Genomic DNA, 22,337 nt, shown 5'->3' with positions numbered 1-22,337 from the left:
AAGCACCTTTTGTGTCTTCATCCTGACCAACCCTAAATTAGGGGAGGAAGTCTCTTCGGAATCTTTAAAACGCCTAGCTCCCCCCACACCCAGCCTGTGCTCGCGCGTGCGCGCGCGTGTGTGCACACATACACACACACTTTGTGGAGGATCTTTTTCTGTGTGCCTGCTGCATGTATGTCTCCTCACCCCCAATAAACACCCTTCTTCAGCTGCTGATTCTGTCTGCGCCGTGTTTGAGATTTCTCCACTACCTGCTGCACTTCAGACTTTCCCTGCCTTTTAACTGGCAGAGAAAAGGAACCTGATCCAGACCCCTCGGCTGTATCACTTGGACACAATGCAAGCTTTGAGAAAGAAATGATTTCGCAATTGCAAGAACCTCTCAGAACACAGACCTCAGTAAGGACGATACAAAGGGTTTGTCCTCAAGAAGAAATAAAACAGCTCTGGTGCCAGGGGAGACCCACGAGAGGACGGCATCGTGAACATCATGATTGCTTTAGATTCTGTCCATGGAGCTCAGACCTGCGCTATAATTATGTTCTTTACAAAAAAAGAATGTATTAATTTAAAAACTGTATTTATGTACAGGAAGTAGGCACCCATGCATGCTAGTCAACATGGAAAGGTCAGAGAAGGAAACCCATGGGGAGTCGGTTCTCTCTGCCCTTCATGTGGGTTCCGGGGGATTACACTTAAGACTTTCAGACTTGATGGTGAATGCCTTTTCCCACCGAACCATCTAATCACGCTCTTTATAATTAAAGTTTTTATTACATTTATTTACTGTGTGGGGATGTGTATGCACCCACGTGGAGGTCACAGGATAACTAGCCCGAGTCCGCTTTCCACTTCTACCACGTGGGTCCTAGGAACCCCCATCACCAGTGCCAGCAGTGGGTCCCTTTACGTACAGGGCCGTCCTGCTGGCCCCAGGATCCTGTGATCCTCTTCTGAAGCAGAGCTGGGAAAATTAAACTTAGGCTTCCCCGTGGTCACAGGTTACTAACCACATGTTGATTTTTCCCATCTCTGGCCACTCCGATTTGTCCCTTTGTCAACCTCGGCTCCCCTGCCCATAGAATGGGGAGGCAGGGATTGATTCTGCCTCGGGCCACAGGAAACATGACTAAGAATGGTACCTTTCTGGTTTGGTTGCTTACCTCAAAGGTGGTTTTGTTCTCTTCTCTTTCTCTTGGTGAAGTTTTACATTTTAACAGTTCAGTTTTCCAAGGTTCTCCATCCCACTGGTTTTACTACTTAATGAGCAGAGACTATTCTGAAATGATTATCTTCAGTGCACCTGCAGCTAACCAACCTCGCTTTGCATAGAACAAGAAACGCCCAAGAGAATTAATTGCTGTTGGGCGAACGAACGCTTGCTTCTAGGAAATCCACGGCTCTCCCCGCTGCCCCCATGGGCTCCTGTGTACAAAACTTAGGGTCAGGCGGCTGCTTCAGCCGGACAGAATCCCTGGGGAGGTCTTGGCAGGGGAGCTGAAGCCCTCACTAGAACCCCAAGGAAGCGGTGAGGCCCACCCAGTAAGGGCCTGTTTACCCTGTGATAATTCAGTGTGCTGCACTCCCTTGTGATTGGTGTGTTTCTGGATACGTGACAGCGTTTTAAATACTGCAAAGAATCCAAGGAAAAGTCAACACTGTAATGTCCTCACCTGGCTGCTTAGTCCCTTCCTCTCAAAGCAGGAGTACTTGTGGCTAACACAGCAGACTCCCGGGAGGGTTTGTTCTGTGGAGGTGGGTCTTGGAGTGAGAAGTGAGGGCTCCAGATAAAGTGAGAGTAGAACCCTAGCCCATCAGTCTTTCATGGCACCTGAAGGGCCAGACTAACGGAGAAGAAAGGCATCCCCCAAGGCTCTGAGGGGAAGGATGTCTGAACTTGCCCCAACCCCACACTTCAGCTTCCATTAGCATGGTGGAGACAAGGCACAGTGGCCACTCCTCCTCTGAGTCACACCTGCACACGCACCCTCAATGTCAACTCCACAGAGTAAGACTCTGTAGAAAGTAGAGCTGTACACATCGGGACCAGCAGAAGTTCAGTGTTTCAAAGATCTAGATAAGGGACATAGGGGATGCCAGGCAGGCGATACAAGTGTACACACTATAATAGGAGAGGAATATGTGTGGCATCACACACGAAGTGATATCATCATGCGTATGAAGCCAGGAGGGGTGGGTAGCACAGACAGAGACTGGCAAGACAGACAGGCAGGCAGTGTTGATGGCCTCTAGGCAGCATCTTTCCAGTGAAAAGACTGAGTCTAGATTGTGGAGGGAGGGTAACAGTTGCACATTAGACACGACATTGTGCTCCGGCCACAAGATGCTTGGGCATCATCTGAACCATCACATTTGGGAATCCTGAGTGGCAGTAAGAACTACTTCACCATGACTTCTAAATGTAGCCTAAAGAAAGAGACTAGCGTAGCCCTTGGCGTCCCTCGGTTAATGCCTTGAGGTGAACAAGACTCAGGACAGCTTGACTTACCTCTCCCTATCTGCTCCCACAGACCTCCTTGCTGTCTGTAGGAAGAACCCATCAATGGCAAGGCCACCAAGTTCCCTTCAATGCAGGGGCAGCCCCTCTCGATGACACCCACATCTCCCTGCCCCAGGAGCAACTTGGCACCAGCTGGCCACGCACTAAGAATTGTTCCTCATAGGAAAACTGTCTCCTATAAAATCCACAGCATCGCCCAGGCTAATCATGAGACCTCAGACAAACTCCAGGACAACCCAGAGACCAAATGACTATACTAGAAACCCAGATCACCCAAACTCCAGAATTCAGTGAATAAACACATGCTCACAAAAGCAGCACACCACTGGGAAATGGTACATGTAGGGAAACTGGGTGAGGAGAAATAAAATTACTCACTGTGCCATCTTCAGCTCTTTTATAATTTTCAAACCATTCAAATCTTGCCATCTAGCTCTGTGACAGCGGTCAAGGTCTCATTAGCAAGTTAGTTGAAAGAAGAAGGCCCTGACTTGTCCCTATGATGGATCCAACATGAAGCGCCACGATGAGGGCGACCGTTTGGCCCTCCCTGACTCTAGACACCTGTGGCGCCCTCACGAGTCAGCCCCTAAGGACTAGCTAGCTACCTGTCAGATACAAGTCCAGTGTGTATCCTATGAAACCATCTCCCAAGCGGGGCTTTCACCCACCCATTTTACAGAGGGCCTGTCACTTCAGAAGCCCATCCTGTGGTGGCAAGCAGCGTTAGATAGGCACCCAGCACCCCACACAACTGGAAGGTCCTCACCTCAGCTGCCATGTACAATAAGAAGAAGCTACAGGGAGAGGAAGATGCAAAACTGCAGGTGAATTTTGTTGCCAGGCAATAAGCCCTGCTGACCCCAACTCCAGAGGATTCTGGGAAGGGTTATGGTAGATCCAGAGTTCTGCTCCAGTGACCTTCCTCAACTGTGGAAGGCCACGACTCCCATGACCAGATGGACTGTTTCTAGTTAGTACTCTAAAAGTCTTTACATCAAGGAACGTACAAAGTTACTAACTTAAACCTAAGGAAAACATCAATTTACACATATAGGCCCATCCTCTTTCTCACAAAAATAGCAACCTGCCGAGGCCTAGGAAGCAAGTGGGCAGCGTGGTGGAAGCCTGCAATCCCAGCTACTTGGGAGGTTGTAGCAGGAGAATAGCAAGTTCAAGTCCTGCTCAAATGTAAGGATGGGTCAGATATGAGGTAACTCAGTGGTAGTGTTTGCCTAGCATGTACGTGAGCGAGAGGCCTTGGGGTCGACTGCCAGTATTAGATCAGCGGACAACGAAAATGAGAATGTTCTTCCCCAAAGAGACAAGGCTGCAGACTGCAATGGCATAAGAAACACAGCAATCAGCATGTACCTGAGAGAGCTTTACCTGGGACTGACCGTGTGAGCTCTCGAATCCCGCTAACACATTACCCGGCCCACCTCCTCGGCCTTTAAGCCTTAGGTTTTGTGGATTCCTGCACGTGATCTTGTGCAACTAACTCAGTTACACCTATAATCCTTTTTGTCTCTTGGGTCGGCAGCTGGGAGATAAACTTGAGGAATGTACCAATATGCAGGAAGGGCCTGAGGCAGAGCAGGTGCCCTCCCTGAACACCAGCATCCCTGGACAGCCTGAAGGCTGGTCACCCCTACCCGACCTCCCCCTTAGGAAGCCCTACCAAGGCAACACCCACCCCTCCTCAGGGCCACTGGCCACTTCTGCTGATTGCATTATCACTGCAAACCAACTCTGGCAGCAACTCTCAGGTCTGAAATTTTAAAATCGGAGTCAGGGAAGGGCTAGCCCACAAGGCATCTAGGTCAACCATGACACGTGATCAAAGTTCCCACTTACTTCCAATGTGAGACTCCTAAGGAGGGCACTGGCCACTGCCCAGTTCATGGAGGACCACCACCCTGTACGGTCTACCAACTCACTTCCCTTCCTCCCCGCAAAGAGGAAGCCAAACAGAACTCTACCAAAGATGTGAAATTACTTCCTTTTCCTCATAGCGCCCCCCAGAGGAACTGAGCCATGCAGACCTAAAAGGCCACCCTCTCCAAATAGACTACAGCCTTTAGTTATTAACAATGTGTGAACGTTGTTTCATTAATTGAAACAAACATGGCATTAACTTAAGAGGCTAATAATGAGAAAAATTGGTAGAAGGCATACAGACACATACCATTTTCTCATTTTTTTTTTCTGTCAAGTCTCACACTGCTCTAAAAAATAAAAGTATTTTAAAATAATTTTTAGATTCAATTTTTAAATTGAGTGTCCTCTCACTGTTTCCCTGTGGTGATTTCTTCCCTCAGCTCACTTTGTGCAGAGGTTATTCCCTCCACACTCAACCGCTCTGTGTCCCAGGAGGGGTCTGTAAGTCCTCTAGATAGTTTGTGGACACACGGGAGGTCATGGTGTGAGGGAATAGCTAGGCTGGCAGTTCATGTATGGCACTAGAGGTCCATGGGTTTGGAACACCCTGGAGAAACCAGGAAACATACACCACACACTCTGTGTGAACTGCTGTCTGAAGAAGGGGCAGTCAGGAAGCAAAAGTCAGCCACTTGTGTGGTTGGCTCCAGCCCAAGCGAACAGGAAATCAATCCAGCATGCCAAGACTCCAACTGTTGGAACAAGGTGCCGGGATGGAAGCAAGCAGTAAAAGTCCCAAGACTCAAAGGAAAATGGAGCAAAGGCCACAACAGCCAGCCAGAGAGAGCCCCAAGAACAGACAAGTAGGCCAGGTTTCGAGAGGACATGGCAAAGAGGGTGGCTCACTAGGGTGGCTGAGGAAAATAATGGCAAATAAAACCTTGAGCCAACAGACAAATCTTTAAAACCAGAGTCCAATAATCCTCCTTCCAAGAATGAAAAGATGGGCAGACTAACTCTACTTTGCAAATTACACAGACCACCATATGAAACATGTCTCTCAACTCCCCTGCAAGCTACCAGGCCACAAACAGAATCAAGGTAGTGAAGGGAATCTGGTGACTTTCCTATGCAGCAGGGTGGGTCAGTGGAGTCAGCAGCTCCCAGATGGGACAGACACAGCAGAGCTGTTCCTTCCAAGTCATAATCCAAGTCTTGAGGATACAATCCTATATGCCACAACCAGCCCCAATCCAGCCCACTCAAAAAGGCAGCATCCAGCCCACACAAAAAGGCACCAAAAGAAGGATGAGAAAGTACCAGATACCAATTTCTGATTGATCCCAGAGAGTGGGGGAGAGTCCAAAGCTATGGCCCACTGACTACCACTGGAGGTGTGCCTTACCCCCACCACCTGCCGATTTCTTGAGAAGCACAGGAACAAGCCTGAGGCACCAGGGAACAGGCTCAGGGGAACAGGCTGCAAACACTGCTGCAAAGCTAACCCAGAGAAAAGGTTGCTCTCCGAGACTCAGTATGCACCTGCCCCATGCAGCACACCGCGCGCGCGCTTCAGGACTAATTACCTTACAAGGCCCCAAATCATTAACAAAAACGCTGATTACTGCTCTGGCAGTCATTATTTAAGTCATTACTTAAACTGATGGATACAATAGGTAGATAGACAGAGCAGAATGGCAAACAGCTGAGAGTCTACCTTCAGAGAACACACGGTTAGGGAAGGAGCACAGCCATAGTAGATCCAGAACAGGCTCACCGCAGCTTTCTTAAGTGAACCATGATTGATGCATCAGTCTCAAGGTATTTTTTCCTCACTGCCAAACTGCAGAGGCCACTGCTTTTTATACAGATTTGCAAATTCATCTTACTACTGGCGATGCTCACTTAAGAAAATCTCAAATACACCTGATTTCTTCTATGGGATCTACACTGCTTACCAATGAGCATTTCACACAAAATGGACAATATAAAAGACTCAGAAACCAACTGGCATGTGACACCTTTTTTTACAATTCTATTTGTATGTGTTTATACGTGTGTACCCGTGGTGAGTACAAGCAGGCATGAGGGTAACCCAGGGTGTTGATCCTTGCTCTACCCTCTTGTTTGAGATGGTCGTTTGCTGCTACACACACCACCCTAGCCAGGTGGACTGTGACTTTCCTGGGATTCTTTCGTCTCCACCTCTCACCCCACTGTAGGATCCGAGATTATAATGTAACACAGTATTTTATATGGGTTTCGGGGATCCAAACTCAGGTCCTCACACTTGTGTGGCTTATCTGCTGAGCCATTTCTCCAGCCCAGCAAACACTTTTGATGAAGCAAAGCAAACAACCTGGACTCGTATAGGGATTTAGACACAAAATGAAGGCTCGACAGATTTCATCAAAAATGTTCTTAGATAATACAGGTTTGCTGGGACCAGACATGTAAAACGGCCTGTGTTCAGACTTGCCGCTGGGTGCAAGGGTCCACGCGTGATGATGTGTGAGTGGTCCAGGACAAAAGACTCATTCACTATGGCCAGGGCTGAGCTGGATGCTGTGTGATACCATCTCATTGGGCCTCAATGACAGGAGGTTCTGCTCTTAACTCTACAGTCCAGATGTGGACGGATCCCTGGCCCCATCCCCAAACTAGTCAGGGGCTAAGACAGTGACGAACTTTCTAAGCACCATGAGTACCAAAGGCTCTCGAGGCTTGAGCACTGCTGATGTGCTGGGCTGGACAATTCCTTGAGGTAGAGGCTGGTCTATGTTTTGTGCTTGTTTGTTAGCATTCCTGACCTACACACCCTAGACACCAGTAGCAGCCCCAACTCTGGATATGCTGATACCATAAACCAGGTGTGGTGGTGTGCACCTGTAACTCCTATACTCGGGGATGTAAAAAACAGGTGGATCAGAAGTGCAAGGTCATCCTAGTTCAAAGAGTGCACATATGTGTGAGAGAGACTTGGGGTGACAAAGGATCCCCTGCACAACCTGTTATAGGAATCTTGCTAGCAGTGTTAGGAAGGCCAAAAAGACCTTGCTGGATGCCATCCTTTACAGCAACCACTGCCCTTTCAACACCAGAATAACTGTGGTTCAGGGTGCATTGTGAAACCAAAGCACTAAATTCTTTCTCACCCTTCAGTAATTGCTTGCTGCCCCTTTAAGAACCTTGCACGCTACTTCCTGCTGCCTTAGCCTTTCCACCAGGTATGACACATCACCCTGAGGCTGTTCTTCCTCAACAGTTGCTGATTCAACAAGATAGAGAGATCTAAGTAGGGGAGATGTCGCAGCCACACACCTAGAGTTAGCCAAACCTGACTAGCCTATGTCTGGGAATGACATGCTGCCTTGGAGTGGAGTCTACCCGACCTCTCCTTCAACACCTGGAGGTTGTTCCCCGCCTAATCCTGACTTGCTTTCTGACACATCTGCAAGGCATGAGAGGCCTGTCTAGCCGTGAGCTCCATGGTCGGCAGCTGTCTGCAGAATCAGGAAAACGGCTGACTTGGATCACCACCAAATGCAGAGCCCAGGCAACTGAAAAGTGAGAACCTGGACCCACCACTCTCACCTGAAGTGGACTCCAAGTGCAGAAAAGTTAAACCACCAGACTTCCACAGGAAACCAAGAAGTGGTGAAGGATCTCAGGGAAGACCCACCATAAACTGAACTTACACGGAAAGGCACGGACCACAAAATGTGACAATAAAAACGGGCTCGAGAGATGGCTCAGCGGTTGAGAGTGGGTACAGCTCTCCCAGAGGACCCAAGTTTGGTTCCCTGCACCCACACTGGGTGGTTTATAACCACCTGTTACTCGGGCTCAAATGGGATCCAACGGCTCTGTGCGCACCTGTGCCCATACTCACAAGTACGCATAATTAAAAAATCTTTAAAAGAAAACAACAAAAACTATTTTAAGACAGTGAGGGCAGCGGTGGCGCACGCCTTTAATCCCAGCACTTGGGAGGCAGAGCCAGGCGGATCTCTATGAGTTTCGAGGCCAGCCTGGTCTATAGAGCAAGATCCAGGACAGGCACCAAAACTACACAGAGAAATCCTGTCTCGAAAAACCAATAAACAAACAAACAAACAAACAAACAAACAAACAAAACCCCCAAAGACAGTGAGAATGCAAAAGAGAGGAATATTTTAACACAAGCATCCAACCAACATTAAGCCTTGTAGCTGGAATCAGTCAGGAATTCCTACATTTCTAGTACAGGAAGATTGGAATGTCTTCCTAAACACAAGTACAGAGAGTTAGGATTCAAGGGAAGATGAGAAGAGAAAAGGGGGGTCCAAACTCTGCCCCCCTTTTATCTGCTTTCCTTCTCTTTTTATTTTTTCTGATGTGGAATTGCTGAGCATGAGGCCCTCATCATGCTGGACCCTTTGGCCTTGGACTTGTCAGCCCTCGGAACTACAGGCCAGTGAATTTCTGTTCGCTGTAAGTTATAAGCCTACGCCATTCAATCATAGCAGCATAGAGCAGATGATGGCACCATAAGAAAAATCTCAAGAAACCGATTTCTAACAGAGACTGAAGTTTGGTGGGTACTGCTCAGGAGAATGCCAACCCAACTGGAAATGCCTTCAAACAGTACTACAAATGCAGCAGAATCACTAAAATGACCTCAGGCGTGCTAAGAGGTGGGAGGCTAAGAACAAACTCCCGTGTGGAGGTGGCAAGAGTGTAAAGTGGCAGAAGAATCCTCTAGAGCTGGACATTTGTGCCTCAATGCCAATGCCACAGAACAGAACAGAACAGAACTACAGATGGTAACACAGTCACAGAAATACCATTAAAATGACCACTGAACATTCTTCTTCTTTTTTTTTTTTTTTTTTTTTTTTTTTTTTTTTTTTTTTTTTGGTCTTTTTGAGACAAGGTTTCTCTGTGTAGCCTTGGCTGCTCTGGAACTCTTTTCTGTAGACCAGGCTGACCTCGAACTCAAGGGACCCACCTGCCTCTGCCTCCTGAGTACTGGGACTAAAGATGTGTGCCATCACTGCCGGGCAAACATTCTATTTTCATTAAAAGAAAATACAAGATGCCTGACAAAACAGTCCACATCCTATGTGGTTATTGTGTTCCCCAAAATACTGTGCATACTAATGAACTTATCTGGGGTCAGAGAAGAGAACTGCCACAATATGAAACATAGAGGATAGGCAGTGGTAGCACACGCCTTTAATCCTAGCATTGCAGAGGCAGAAATCCCTCTGGATCTCTGTGAGTTCAAGGCCACATTGGAAACAGCCAGGCATGGTGACTCACGCCTTTAATCTCAGAAAGTGAGCCTTTAATCCCAGGGAGTGATGGCAGAAAGCAGAAAGGTATATAAGGCGTGAGGACCAGAAAGAAACTAGAAGCATTTTGGCTGGTTAAACTTTCAGGCTTCTAGCAGCAGTTCAGCTGAGATTCATTCTGGATGAGGACTCAGAGGCTTCCAGTCTGAGGAAACAGGACCAGCTGAGGAACTGGAGAGGTGAGGTAGCTGTGGCTTGTTCTGCTTCTCTAATCTTCCAGCATTCACCACAATACCTGGCTCCAGGTTTGATTTTATTAATAAGACCTTTTAAGATTCATGCTACAATCCTACCCATCTCCCTTTCTGTTCCCACATTCCAGAGCCCCATAAACCAGACAACCTTGTGAATAGGGACACAACCCACCAACTCTGGGCACCTCAGATCTTCCCCGGACCAGAACCTGCCTCAAGCAGGTATATTTCGGACACTCGGCATACTGCCTCCACGCAGGCGAGGCAAGCATCCTATCATCCCTGACAGGGCAGAAAGGGCAGCTAACCAGGGTTCCGGTTCTAGATTCCCTCACTCAGCTCAGGAGGTCCCACACATCCCCTACAGCTTGACCTAAAAGATGGGCCAATGCGGCTCTTTGGTCTTGGAAGCCTCAGATTCTTCCAAGAACCTTTGTGAGTCCCTCACTCTGCTATTTCAGGCCCTGGGATCTGAGAGGCAGAGCCTGCTCCCAAAGCACAGCTCACTGAGAGATAGTGCAGTACACACACATCTGACACCAATGCCAGTCAGGGCAGTGTGGCTTTGGGGGTGACCATGGGGGAAGAGGGTTGAGATGGTTAATGCCCACACAGGCAAGAGGCAGCTCTGTTCCCAGGAACGCCTGTGACCCTCCAGATTTCTTCCCCTGAAGAGTGTGAACTTGCAAAATGCTGTCTCCTCCCCAGATCTCCCTCTTGGCCTTCCCCGTCTAAATGGTCTGTTCTGCCAAGAATCATCTGTCCAGCTACTTCCTGCTAGCCTACTAATTACAACAACGAGAAATAACCCCACGGTGATGTCAATGCAAACTTTCACTTCCTGTAGTGAATGAATGAAAAGGTTGGGCCAACGGCCATGCCCAGAATGCACCATGCCTCCATTTTGGAAGGAAACCAAAATGACGGCTCGCATATGCCATGAAAGCCCTGTTTACAGAGGCATTCTGAAGGTTTTCTAAGTCACACAGAAAATGAGGTGTGCGGGACTGGGTAATGGCTCATTGGGTGAAGTGTTTGCAGTATAAGCCTGAGGACCTGAGTGTGAATCTTCACTACTCGGCAAAGGTGTGTGTGTGTGTAAAACCACAGCACTGGATCATGGACAGCCTAGCTCCATGTTCAGTGAGACCCTGCCTCAAGGGAATAAAGTGGAGAGTGATAGAGTAAGACACTCAATATCCTCTGGACAATGGTTCTCAACGTGTGTGTCGTAGCCCCTTGGGGTGGCTGAATGACCTTTTCACAAGGGTTGCCTATCAGCTATTTACATTAAGATTCATAACAGTAGCAAAATTACAGTTATGAAGTAGCGAGGAAAATAATTTTCTGGCTGGGGGTCACCACAACATGAGGAACTGTCTTAAAGGGTCACAGGATTAGGAAGGTGGAGAACCAGTGGCCCACTGTGCCACTTTCATAAGCATGAACATAACACATGTACCCAAAAGGTAGAGTGATAGAGCTAATCATGTGGTCTCCATATGCATGTGCACTCACGTGCACCTATATATACATGCACACTTGCATGTATCAAAAAACACACACACACACACACACACACACACACACACACACACACAGGGCACCACTATCAACAGAAAGCAGCTAGTTCAGAGGAAGAAAGACACTGATCACGAGGAGGCAGGCACAGAAGTTCACACACATACATACATACACACACACATACACACACACACACACACTTTTTTAACACATGTAATGAGATGTGGGGGCTCCTGATATGTATGAGCTGACGAGAGCTGAAGTCCCTTCGCCTGCAGGGTACGGAGGTGGCTATGGCTGACAAGGACACACAAAGACGGGGTTTCTTTCCCTTACCCATGTTCCTCGAGTAAGAGGAGGAGCTAGAGACAGGGAAGGAAGGCCCAAGTACCAGGCTCCAAGCTGCCTGGGCGCCAACAATAGCTTCACTCAGCCCCCCGCCCCCACCTGACCTGGCAGCCAACACCAACCGGAGTTTAATCTTCTGAAGGGATCAAAGAATAAAGCTGTGCCCAATAACATGTTCTGGAAAGCTCTATGCTCGGGATTTTCAACAAAAAGGGCTTTCTCTGTGGCAGACAAACAGGAACTTGCCCAGAAGAATAGAAGAAACCCGGGTTAGCTGATGAAATTTACCTTGAAAAGGCTGTGATGGATGGGGCTGGAAACTGTGTACCACAGATTCACCCATCACTCGCCTCATGCACTTAGTCCAAAGAGGGCTACCACTTGTGATATCAGCGTTCCTGGCCAAAAGGGTTCGAGAACCAAGCCTGACTCTGGAGACAGGCACTGGCAGGCTGATTGATTCCCCAGCCCAGTTCTAAAGCCGTGATGTGAACTTGTCATCACAATGCCTCCAGAAACAAGTACAGGCCTTCCGAGGAGGTGCCACAGGCCTGGATACTGAGACTGACATTAGAGGGAGCATCTGGGAAATGCTTCCCACAGGGCCACCTGCTTCTGATATGCCCGAGAAGACCAGCTTTTTAAAAATTTATCTAGGACCCAGATCTTGGTACCATTTCTTTTCATAATTTTCACTAAATATTTTTGTTTTATGTGTGTGAGCATCTTGCCAGAATGTTTATATGTGTACTACGTACAAGCCTGGTGCCATTGGATGCCCTGAAGTAGAGTTACTGAGCCACCATGTGAGTGCTGGAAGCCAAACCCGATCCTCTGTGTAAGTGCTCTTCGCCACTCCAGCTGGTATTACCCATCATCGCACGTATTCTTTTCAAGCAAACTCCATTGACCAGTCTACTCAAGGCCAACTCAATTCTGAGAGCTACTGGCCCTATAACCACCCCAAGATTCTCCTAACTTCTACAGCTTTTTAAATCCAAAACACACCTCCAACCTCTGACTTCGGGAACATGCCACTCTGAGTTGATGGAAGGTGGTCGTCGTCGGCAAGCCAGGCTATGAGATAACTGAGCGGCAAAGGCAAGCAGAGCCCACACTGGATGTTGCAAAGATGGATGCATTCATGAGGACCTTTAGATACCTACGGCTGTCCCGGCTCTCCCCTGAATCTTAATCTGAGCCTCGTCAATGGAAATGTTTCTTTCCACCTGGTTTTTAATGATGGAAAGTGTGGATCTTCTATGAAAGAGGGGACTTGGGGGAGACAACACCCGCTAAGCATCTGCCTTCAATGGTAGGCCTTTCAAACTTCCCTGGGGTTTTAGGGGCCAGTCTGATGTCACCTGGCTCTGCAGTCAGGTCCTTGGTCATCTGACCACCTGGCCTGCAGTGAACGGAAGTCCTACCATCTTGCACACCTTTCAACTCAGAGGCTGGTAGGGCATGCATACCTCCAGCAGGACAGAGGGGCATACTTGAAACCACTGTTAAGTGGTCTGTCATCTACTTGTGTGACCTTCCCGGCTTAGAGCTACAGTCCCCTCGGTACTGGGGACCTTATGCCATCAGGTTGTATTTACACATACTGAGATGCACACACAGTGACTGGCTTTCCTCGAGATGACAAAGAAACGGGAAAATGTCATTTTGAAACAGTCCACAGTGTAGAGAAAATCCTATCAGCATTTGGAAGTGAATACCACGATGGGTTAAGAACAGCTGTCTATTAACTATTAATTTCCCTGAAACGTCCTATGGACGAACTGGCCCATTCTCAGAAGACCGTGTGTTCCCAGTCACAAAAGATCCAAATAGTTGTCAGTGTTACTCATTTGCACAGAATGGGCTCCAAAATCAGGGCTAGGGACTATTTCAGCTGTGATTTTATTAACCAGGCATTCTCTCAGATGAAACAGTGAGGCCAACATAGAAACCACAAGGTGGTCTTTGCTGAAAACCACTGCCACCACGAGACACCAGTGAGGAGCGCTTACACCCTTTCCTGTTGATTTCGAATGTTTCAGGTAGAAGTTTAAACCCCGAGCTGGCACTCTCTATGTCCATTACTGGCCACCATACTAAACGGTTCCAAACCTGTCTGTACCTCAGCACTTTCCGTGATCCTGTCAAATAAAATCTTCCCCCGAGTTAACACTGCTGAATATTTATGCATCTAATATCACAGCTTTCTGCAAAGTGAACAAATCATTTTAACAGAGTGTAAATTCAACTACCATGAAGGCATTTTACACTCTGCTTAACTTCACTAAGGGGCAGGTAAATCAGGCTTCCTTAAGTCTACTTAAGGAAACAGAAGTCAAAACTTATAAAGAAACATACCAATTTCCATGGATTAGGGAGCAAACACATGCCCACACCCCGCGCCAAGAGTCTACTCTCTTACCAAGCACAGAGCAGTCCAGCAAGACCAGGGTAGTGTGGGGAGAGACTGGGTCTTCACAGTACACACCTCTCCTCTCTATATACATCTGGGTACTGTCCTCTTTGCTATAGAATGACGGGTGGCAATCGATCACGGCGGCCTGGAGACGTCCCAGCATCACATCACCTAGGGCTGACATCTGGGCTGTCTTGAGTATCTGTCCCATTTGGAAAAAAAACAATCCCCTCTGGCTTTTTCTAAAGTGACCCCAACGCCCTAAAACCAAAAGGTCCCCAGATGCACACAAGCACTATAAAAAGGGAGAAGAAGGCAGAAGAAGACATTCATGCCCACAGCAGCTGAAGTCATAAATTATTTACAGAATGAGGGAATGTTAGCCATGGCCCATCTGGAAGGGCATGATGTGGGTCTCAAGCTGTGGCTCAAAGGTCGACAGCAGGGGCTCTGAGTCTGAGAAGAACCTCTGAATTCACCACTAACTATGGCTTACTGTGTCCACAGCAAGTGATCCCAAGCATGTCACACCTATTAGCAAGGAACGCTCACCACAGCCTCCTCCATCCCCGTCCCGATGCAGCATGACAGGACAGATAACTGCACATCTTCTTCCTTGCTGGCCAAAGAGGTAAGACGGGACATAAAAGACAACACAAGATAATAACACAGCCCACCCAAAGAAAGCATTGGTCAAATCTGAACCAATCTGAAAGCCAAAACAGAACGCCTAGGTATAACACACTAACTAGATGAAGAAGCCAGGAATCCTCACAGACGAAAGACTGTGTGCAAGTTAAAGGAAAAACGAAAACCAGACAAAACAGCAAAGCAATATCTGTCCATTTAGCAATCACCATAACTACAGATCAGACAGGTATGATCAATGTTGAGACTGCTGTGCTGGGAGAGGCCGAGGGTCAGCAGGATGTCCCGTAAAACTGTAGCATAGCCTCAGAGCTTTATGGTTGAGAAAACAGTGGGACATCACCTTTACTGTGTGATCCAAGTTAACCTCTCCAGTAACCAGACCATGTGGACCATACAGCTTATGAAGTGGACCAAGGACAGGGCCTGCCCATGCTGCAGCGAGGTCTTCCTCCCCTGGGCAGCAAGCAGGACCTAAACCAAACCCTTTTCCCCATTAAAGCTCAGCCGGGGGGAGGAGGAGGATGCTGATGCCATGTCACAGGTGCACACACCTTTAATCCCAGCACTTGGGAGGCAGAGGTAGGCAGGATCTCGGAGTTCGAGGCCAGCCTGGTCTACAAAGGGAGTTCCCAGTAGCACCCTGTGGAGAACTTCCTTCTGCTGTAACTATTTTTGATTTTACAATATAATCGATCCTTATGAAAAAAATAATAAAATATCCTTTGCCTCTGGTAGCATTTTCACAGTTCATTCTGTCTCCTGTGATTAGCTCAAGTCACATTTGCATACTGCCTCCACGATCACTGCGCTCCACCCAAGCGATTAGACCTCTACTGCAATATTTAGCTCAGAGGTCAGCGAATCAGGAGAGGTCTGCTTGGGGCCAGACTGAGCCAGACTGGGAGGCTACGACTGTCAGGAGGCCCAGGGGATCCCAATTACAGCATCTTGGCTGTTCATCCTTGGCACCCATAGGTCTAAATAATGCAGGCTAATGCTTTACCTATAAGCCCAACTCTGACACCAAATCCACCTATGCTGCAGTCGGGGCAGCACATGTCCTCAGCATGCTTGTACAAAGCTCAGCATGAGCTGGGCCTCATTGCTCAGAAGACCTCTCTGGATTTCACATCCGGATGCAAACAAGGAGTGGGCCTTGTGCTGGAGAGGAGGAGTACTGAGGCCATCTGAAGCCCACCCCACGGCCCCACCATGAAGAACATGTCCACGGCTGGCGGCCGAGCACTGGCTAGGGTCATGCCGTGCACACCAACCTGTCCTTCAGGAACATGAGTTGCCCAGACTCAGTTTCCTCATCGGCAGGAGGAAACGATGCCACGTTACTATGGCTACCATGGCTATGCAATCCAAACTATGACTAACTGGGATAAAAGGTGATGATGTATGCACTCTGAACAGAATCCAGGGCCCACTGGCTGCACTTACTATCCACAGCCTGAAAACAGGAGCCAGCCCACAGCTCCGAAGCTACCTCCAGCAACATGGGAGCCATGCGGCTGGGGAGACTGGCCCAGTCATCTTTCTATTTTGAGCCCACAGCAGCCACAGAAAGGTGACTGATGGAATGAGTAAGTGTGTGACTCATCAGGAGGTGATCTAGAGGCCACCCTTGCTTGCCTCAGACGGGCCATCTTCTAAGTAAAGCCCCTATATCCAGTAGTCACCCATTAGCGGTCCCCCTGTCTGGGAAGGGAAGACATTGAGAGGTGGTACTCTGGAAATTACCTCCCCAGTCCCACACCTTCAGTCCCAAAGGCCCTCAATGGCTGCCTCCATTACAGCAGCGAGTTTTCTAGCCAGGCTCTCAGAAACACCTCCAATACTTGTCCCACCCATCCTTTGTTCCCTGGCCGTGTGTGTGTGTGTGTGTGTGTGTGTGTGTGTGTGTGTGTGTGTGTGTACAGTAGATCGGGCAGGTCAGACCCACCCAGGATGCAGTAGTCATCCTCGGGCCCCACCCACACTTCCTTCCTTCACTTCAGCCTCCTCGATCCTTGTTAATCTTTTCCACCAAGGTATCTTGTGATTCTCCACGAACTTCCCCCCTTCTCTGCTACCCCAATCAGTCCCAGGGATGTTGACCTCGCCACCTGTTACTGCCGGTACTCAACACCTAGCTGTCTTCCCCAATCAGCAAATCTTCGCCAAAGTGTATTTGTCCTTGAGCATTCCCCGGGCTCCATGAAAACAAAGTCCACTTCTTAGCAACGGCACACCAGGCGAAACCAGGGACATACGACCCATGAACAGCAGCCCAACCTGGAGCGCCTCCAACAGCCCAAGTCGTGGCTGGAGACAACAAAAAGGACCTTCAGCCCTCACACAGCCACCCACCACCCGAGCCTTCGCACTAATCCATCAACGAGAAAAAGGAGGCAGATTGCAAACAGCTGCCTAGTCCGAGATCAAGAGTTTTATTTTAGTGGCTAAGGAAGGAGGCAAAGACCCACCACCATTTTTACTAACGGCATAATTATATCAGAGAAAACTCCCTCCTCCAAGATCCCTGCGCTGCCCTCACAGCGATTTAAGCAGGCTGAGAAAGGACGGTGTAGATAGACAGCCATTCCAGCAGGATCCTGTCTCCTTTTCAGGCACAGGGCTGACTCTCTTTAACGACAGTGAAAGAGAGCTTCGCAGACATATGGGGACGGGAGCTACCCTGGGTGCAACAGCAGTTACATAAAGTGTTTAGTGGAGGATTTAGCTGTTGTAAAGATCCTATTAGCCAGAGACAATTTCCATCTCTGACTCCAGGGAGAGCTGGAAGCTTTCCTTCTGAAATCAGGGCAAAGAGCCTCCAACAGCCGTATTGATTGAGTGCTCTGGCTCCGAGGGCAGGAGGCTCGGGAACGTCACTCCAGGATGCAGTACAGCCTGGTCCTGTCCATTTCAGGCTGCCACCTCTGCCGGACTGTTCTCTGTCTCATTCATTCATTCTCTTCCCTACCTCTAGCCCATTCTCTATTGAAAGTATCTTACTGTGTGGGCCAGGCTGGTTTTGAACTAAGAGCTTCTTTTTTTTTTTTTTGCCTCAGCCTCTACAGTAGCTGAGATGGCCCTGATCTATTATACATCTCATCTATTATCTCTTTCTTTGCTCTCCTCTAGCCCTTTATCTACATCATTTTCAGATACAATGAACCCTAGACCCACCCCGGACCAAAAAAAAAAAATAGTAAATCCTAAAACATCACGCCGACCTAGTAATTCACTAAAGACACCTCAATATACCTTGATGGCAACATAAAGATTTACTATGCTGGCTGGTACTATCATACTTTCTGGCCCTTGCCCCCCTCCCTCCTTCCCTGTGCAGGGCCATAAACTCCTGCTCTGTTCATTGATTCTCTCTGCCTGCTCTTCCCAACGTGTCTCCTGAAGCTCTAATCTGGTGTTCTCTTCAGAGGCCCATGGCCAACAGGCCTCAGAGGGGCTCCTGGCCCACAGTGTATATCCTGGCATGCATGCTTGGGTACCTCAAGTTCCTATGGAGAAAGCCCCAGCCCCAAGTGACAGTTAGTAGCCCAGAGGTGGGTCATCGGACCATTGTGAGACAATGAGTGCTAAGTCCTCAAGATGGGATAGGGGTTCTCTCCAGAAAGCTCCTTTCAGACCACTATCTGAGCATATGGCAAGGTGGCCTTCAGCAGACACAGAATCTGCTCGTCTCTTTATTATTTACTTACTTAGCAATTCTGAGAGTTGAACCCAGACTCACGTGTGTTAGGCAAATGCTGAACCACCGAGCTAAATTCCCAGCCTGTCTCCATCCCCCACCCCCCACCCTTCTTTAATTTTTAGACAAGGTCACAGCAAATTGTTTGGGCTGGCTTTGAATTCGCTCTGCTTCAGACAGGCTTCAAGCTTACAGCCTCCTGCCTCAGCCTCAGGAGGAGCAGGGATGATAGACCTGCACCACCAAGCCTGGCTTCTGCTGGCTTCGGTCTTCGACTTCCAGGCATCCAAATCATTCAGATTCCTGTTGTCTACAAGCTGCCTGGTTATGACTGTTTCCTGTAAGAGCGAGCAAGTTAGACTGAAGCAACCTATCATCAATTTGACACCAAGCCAGCAGGGAAGCAATGTGCCCTGGAGGAGTGCTCTGCCTCTAAAACAGAATCTCAGTGACAGCTGTGTCCAGTGCTGCTGCAGAGGCTGAAGAACTGTGCCTCACATGCATGCACGTGTGCACATGAACGCATGAGTGTGTGAGATGAAGAGGCAGGCAGGCACAAGCATGCTCTAGTATGTACGTGTACACACACACACACACACACACACACACACACCAATTTCTGAATGAATGCGTATGTAGCAAAGACATGGCCTTGTCTTTTAGCCCCAATCTCAACCCTAAGGAGATGAAGGCCAGTCATCACTGTACCCCAAGGCTGGTCCTAAACTGTCAGAAAGAGAGATCTATGGAGAGGGAACAAACAGAGAAAGGATGCCCCACTGGGACTCCCTGTTGCAGACAATTCCTTCATGCCATTGACCCACCATCCCGCCTACAGGCCTCACAATCAATCCCTTTCCTAACATATTTCTCCTTGAGTCTTTCGGCTTGGCTAAGAAGTTAAGAGCCACCATCTAGGGACACAGGGAATGCATTTTAATACTCAAGACCTCCATGTTTCTTCAATACAGGATCCCAGGATGTGCATTGATCCCTTCAGGTGAGGCCTGGTGGCCTGTCACACAATCCACCAGCATGTGGCTCTGTGTCTTTCCCTCTGAACTAATCGTTCTTCCTGCCCTCAGCTCAGCTGTACTCTTGGACACAAGTGTTCTTTCTTCTGGGCTTCCTGTACCAGACCTTAAGGGAAGGAACTTTTAACTCTACAAGGATCCAGGTGCGGTGGACACCCAGCCCTGGAATCTAAGCACTGTAATCCTGAGTGCAACACAGTGCTCCCCTCTGGCTCCAGATGCCAGGAGGAAAAGGGAAACAAACCCAAGAGCTGAAGGAGAGAAACAAAATACCTACTGTGTGTCAAAGATGCAGCACACAGAATGAATGGCAGCAGCTGTTAGGAGAAGGCGTGAGAAGTTGATCCGGTGAGTGAGGAGTCAGCCTTCCACAGGCGTGGACTGGACTGCTAGTGTGATTATGAAGAACTAAGAGGCAGGTGCAAGTTACAAACCACGACCTGGAGAAGCATGCAAATACTGTCTCTACCACCCACAGACCGGCTAGAGGCACTAGTGCAGCCCCCTCAGGAACCTCCGGTGCAAAGTGAGGAGAGCCCCTCTGAGGTCGGCATCACACAATCACTTTAAGTAACAAGCGGGGTTCCAAGCAACCCAGGGGGAATATCTAAGTCACTCCAATGACCAGAAACTGCCCACTGTTTCCAAACTGTACGAGATGAGTCAACACTGTCTGGATGTCTCTCCTGGAAATAACTTAGTGCTTCCAGTCTCTAGAAGTCAACAGCCCTGCCCACAACCTCACAATGTCTCCCTGCATTAAAAACAGAAACATGGGGCCCAGTTTCTGCTCAGTGGGTAAAGTGCTTGCCACATAAGAAGGAAGACTGGAGATTAGATCCTGGCACCTCCATGGGCCAACCTGTAACTCAGCTCTTGAGAGGGGAAGACAGGGAATTCCCAAAGCAAGCTGGCTAGTCACACTGGCTAGTTAGAGCAAGCTCTCTGTTCAGGTCAAAGATCCTGCCTCTCTGTAAGGTGGAGAGCAACTAAGGCCCGGCACAAAGACATGATCTCCCTCTCCCCCAACCAGGGAACAACAATGTTTCTTCAGAATCCACACTCTCACCACTTACTCTATAAACCAGCCACTTCCAAACAAGTTGCTTAAGATGGAAGGGAGATAGTGGAGGTCCTCCTGAGCCTCCCCGAGAGTCCGATTATCAGACGCTGAAGGGTGAAATGCTGAACTGCGCCTCTTCACTTTCCTACCCCAAACCTGCTTTCTGCTGTAGCCAGGTGCGTCACACAGTACCACGGACTTTCTAAAAAGTCGGACCCATCTCATTCCAGCTTCCCCTTCAAACAGCAGCAATTGAGTCCCAGCTCTCCTAGGGCAGTTACTTACGCCTCCAAACAAGCTAAAACCTACACAGAATATTTCAGCACCTGATAATATACTGTGAAATATTTTTTCACTTTAACAGGTCTGCCTTTGACAGATCTTCCACCAGAATTAAACACACATACACACACACACACACACACACACACACACACACACACACACCCCAAAGCAATGTTTGACCACAATAGGATAAAAAAGGAAAATAAACACTCCTAACAGAGTATGCTGCTTCTAAACATCTGCAGACTCAAAAGAATCTGAACTGACAGAAAAACGTCCAATCAGGGTAACAAAGCCTGAATTTCTCTGCAAAGGTGACCAACTATGGTGACAGCTACACCTTACAGGTAACAGTGGGGCTGACCTAGAGAGGACGGTGTAGACGTAGCCCCAGTAGCTGATCCCCCCAGGAATGAACAGCTAGGGAGCAAATGGGCACCTCAAGCAGGCCAAGCCCCCTGGCGAAATCCCCGACACGCAGTAGGCTCTTCACAAATGCCCAACCAAAGAAACCACTCCTGGCAATCCAGCTGTTTAAGGGAAGCTCATAGTGAGGGACTGAGGGGCACAAAGACGACAATGCCGTCCTCTGCTGGTTCATACTCAACCAGCCACTTCTGGATGATGGGGCCCCAGGAGTAAAGCAGTTTCAGGACTGAGTACCCCAAAGGTAGCCTTGTCCAACAGCCCTGTCTATCACAACAAAGCAAAGCAGACTTAACTACAGACAGGTTAACATGTTGGTTGGTATGCCGGGGGATGGGGGGGTGGGGTTGTGTGTGGGGGGGGTGCTGCAGCTGCTCTTTTTTTTTTTTTTTCTTTCATTTTAAGGGCCGAGTGTGGGCTGAGTCTTGTGCGTGCCAGGTTAAGTGCTCTGCCTGAGTTACACCTCCAGTCCGAACTCCTCACACTTAATCCTGTCTCTACTTCCCAAGCACTGGGACCACGGGCATGTGCCACAACGCCTAGTTCACGCAGTACCAGAATCAAAACCAGGATTTCATATGTGCGACCCAAACATGCTACGCTGGGCTACATCTTCAGTCCGGCTTGCTTCGTCATACAAGCCTACGAGACAGAAGGAAGCAAGCTGAGGCACAGAAAAGATCCACCATCTTCCCGAGGTTGCAGAACTAGCAAACTGCAGAGGTGTGCCTGAGTCCGGGCAGCTCAAGTTAGGGGACAAGGTCCTGCCAAGACATGAAAACAAAGTGATACCTCTTACACATACGAAAACCACGAGTACCGTCTCCGCTGTCAGGGAAGCCTGAGTCCACGAATGTGCTGAGAGACCAGAGGGAATTTAAGAACACAAGCTCAACCTGTAACCATCTCTACCGACCATCTACTATCACAAATGGGCACACAGGCCGGGCGA

The 22,337-nt window shown here is 48.6% G+C and overlaps 1 protein-coding gene across 5 annotated transcripts in view; it reads right to left on the bottom strand.

Annotated features, from left to right (window-relative positions):
- Ctbp2 (C-terminal binding protein 2) overlaps positions 1-22,337 on the bottom strand; it is a 139,454-nt gene that overhangs the window by 59,363 nt on the left and 57,754 nt on the right. The window contains exon 1 of one of the 5 annotated variants that reach the window (XM_059265278.1): positions 3,294-3,375. The exons of 3 other annotated variants lie outside the window; for them this stretch is intronic. The gene's annotated coding sequence lies outside the window, so the exon portion shown is untranslated. Of the gene's footprint in view, positions 1-2,902; positions 3,018-3,293; positions 3,376-22,337 lie in introns of those variants that run through there. One more of the 5 variants, XM_059265286.1, reaches the window with a different exon arrangement.

The sequence above is a fragment of the Peromyscus eremicus genome, chromosome 1 (genome assembly GCF_949786415.1).
Source record: "Peromyscus eremicus chromosome 1, PerEre_H2_v1, whole genome shotgun sequence".
Lineage (NCBI taxonomy): Eukaryota > Metazoa > Chordata > Mammalia > Rodentia > Cricetidae > Peromyscus > Peromyscus eremicus.
The sequence above is the reverse complement of the archived record's forward strand: the minus strand, read 5'-3'. Positions and strand labels throughout refer to the sequence as shown.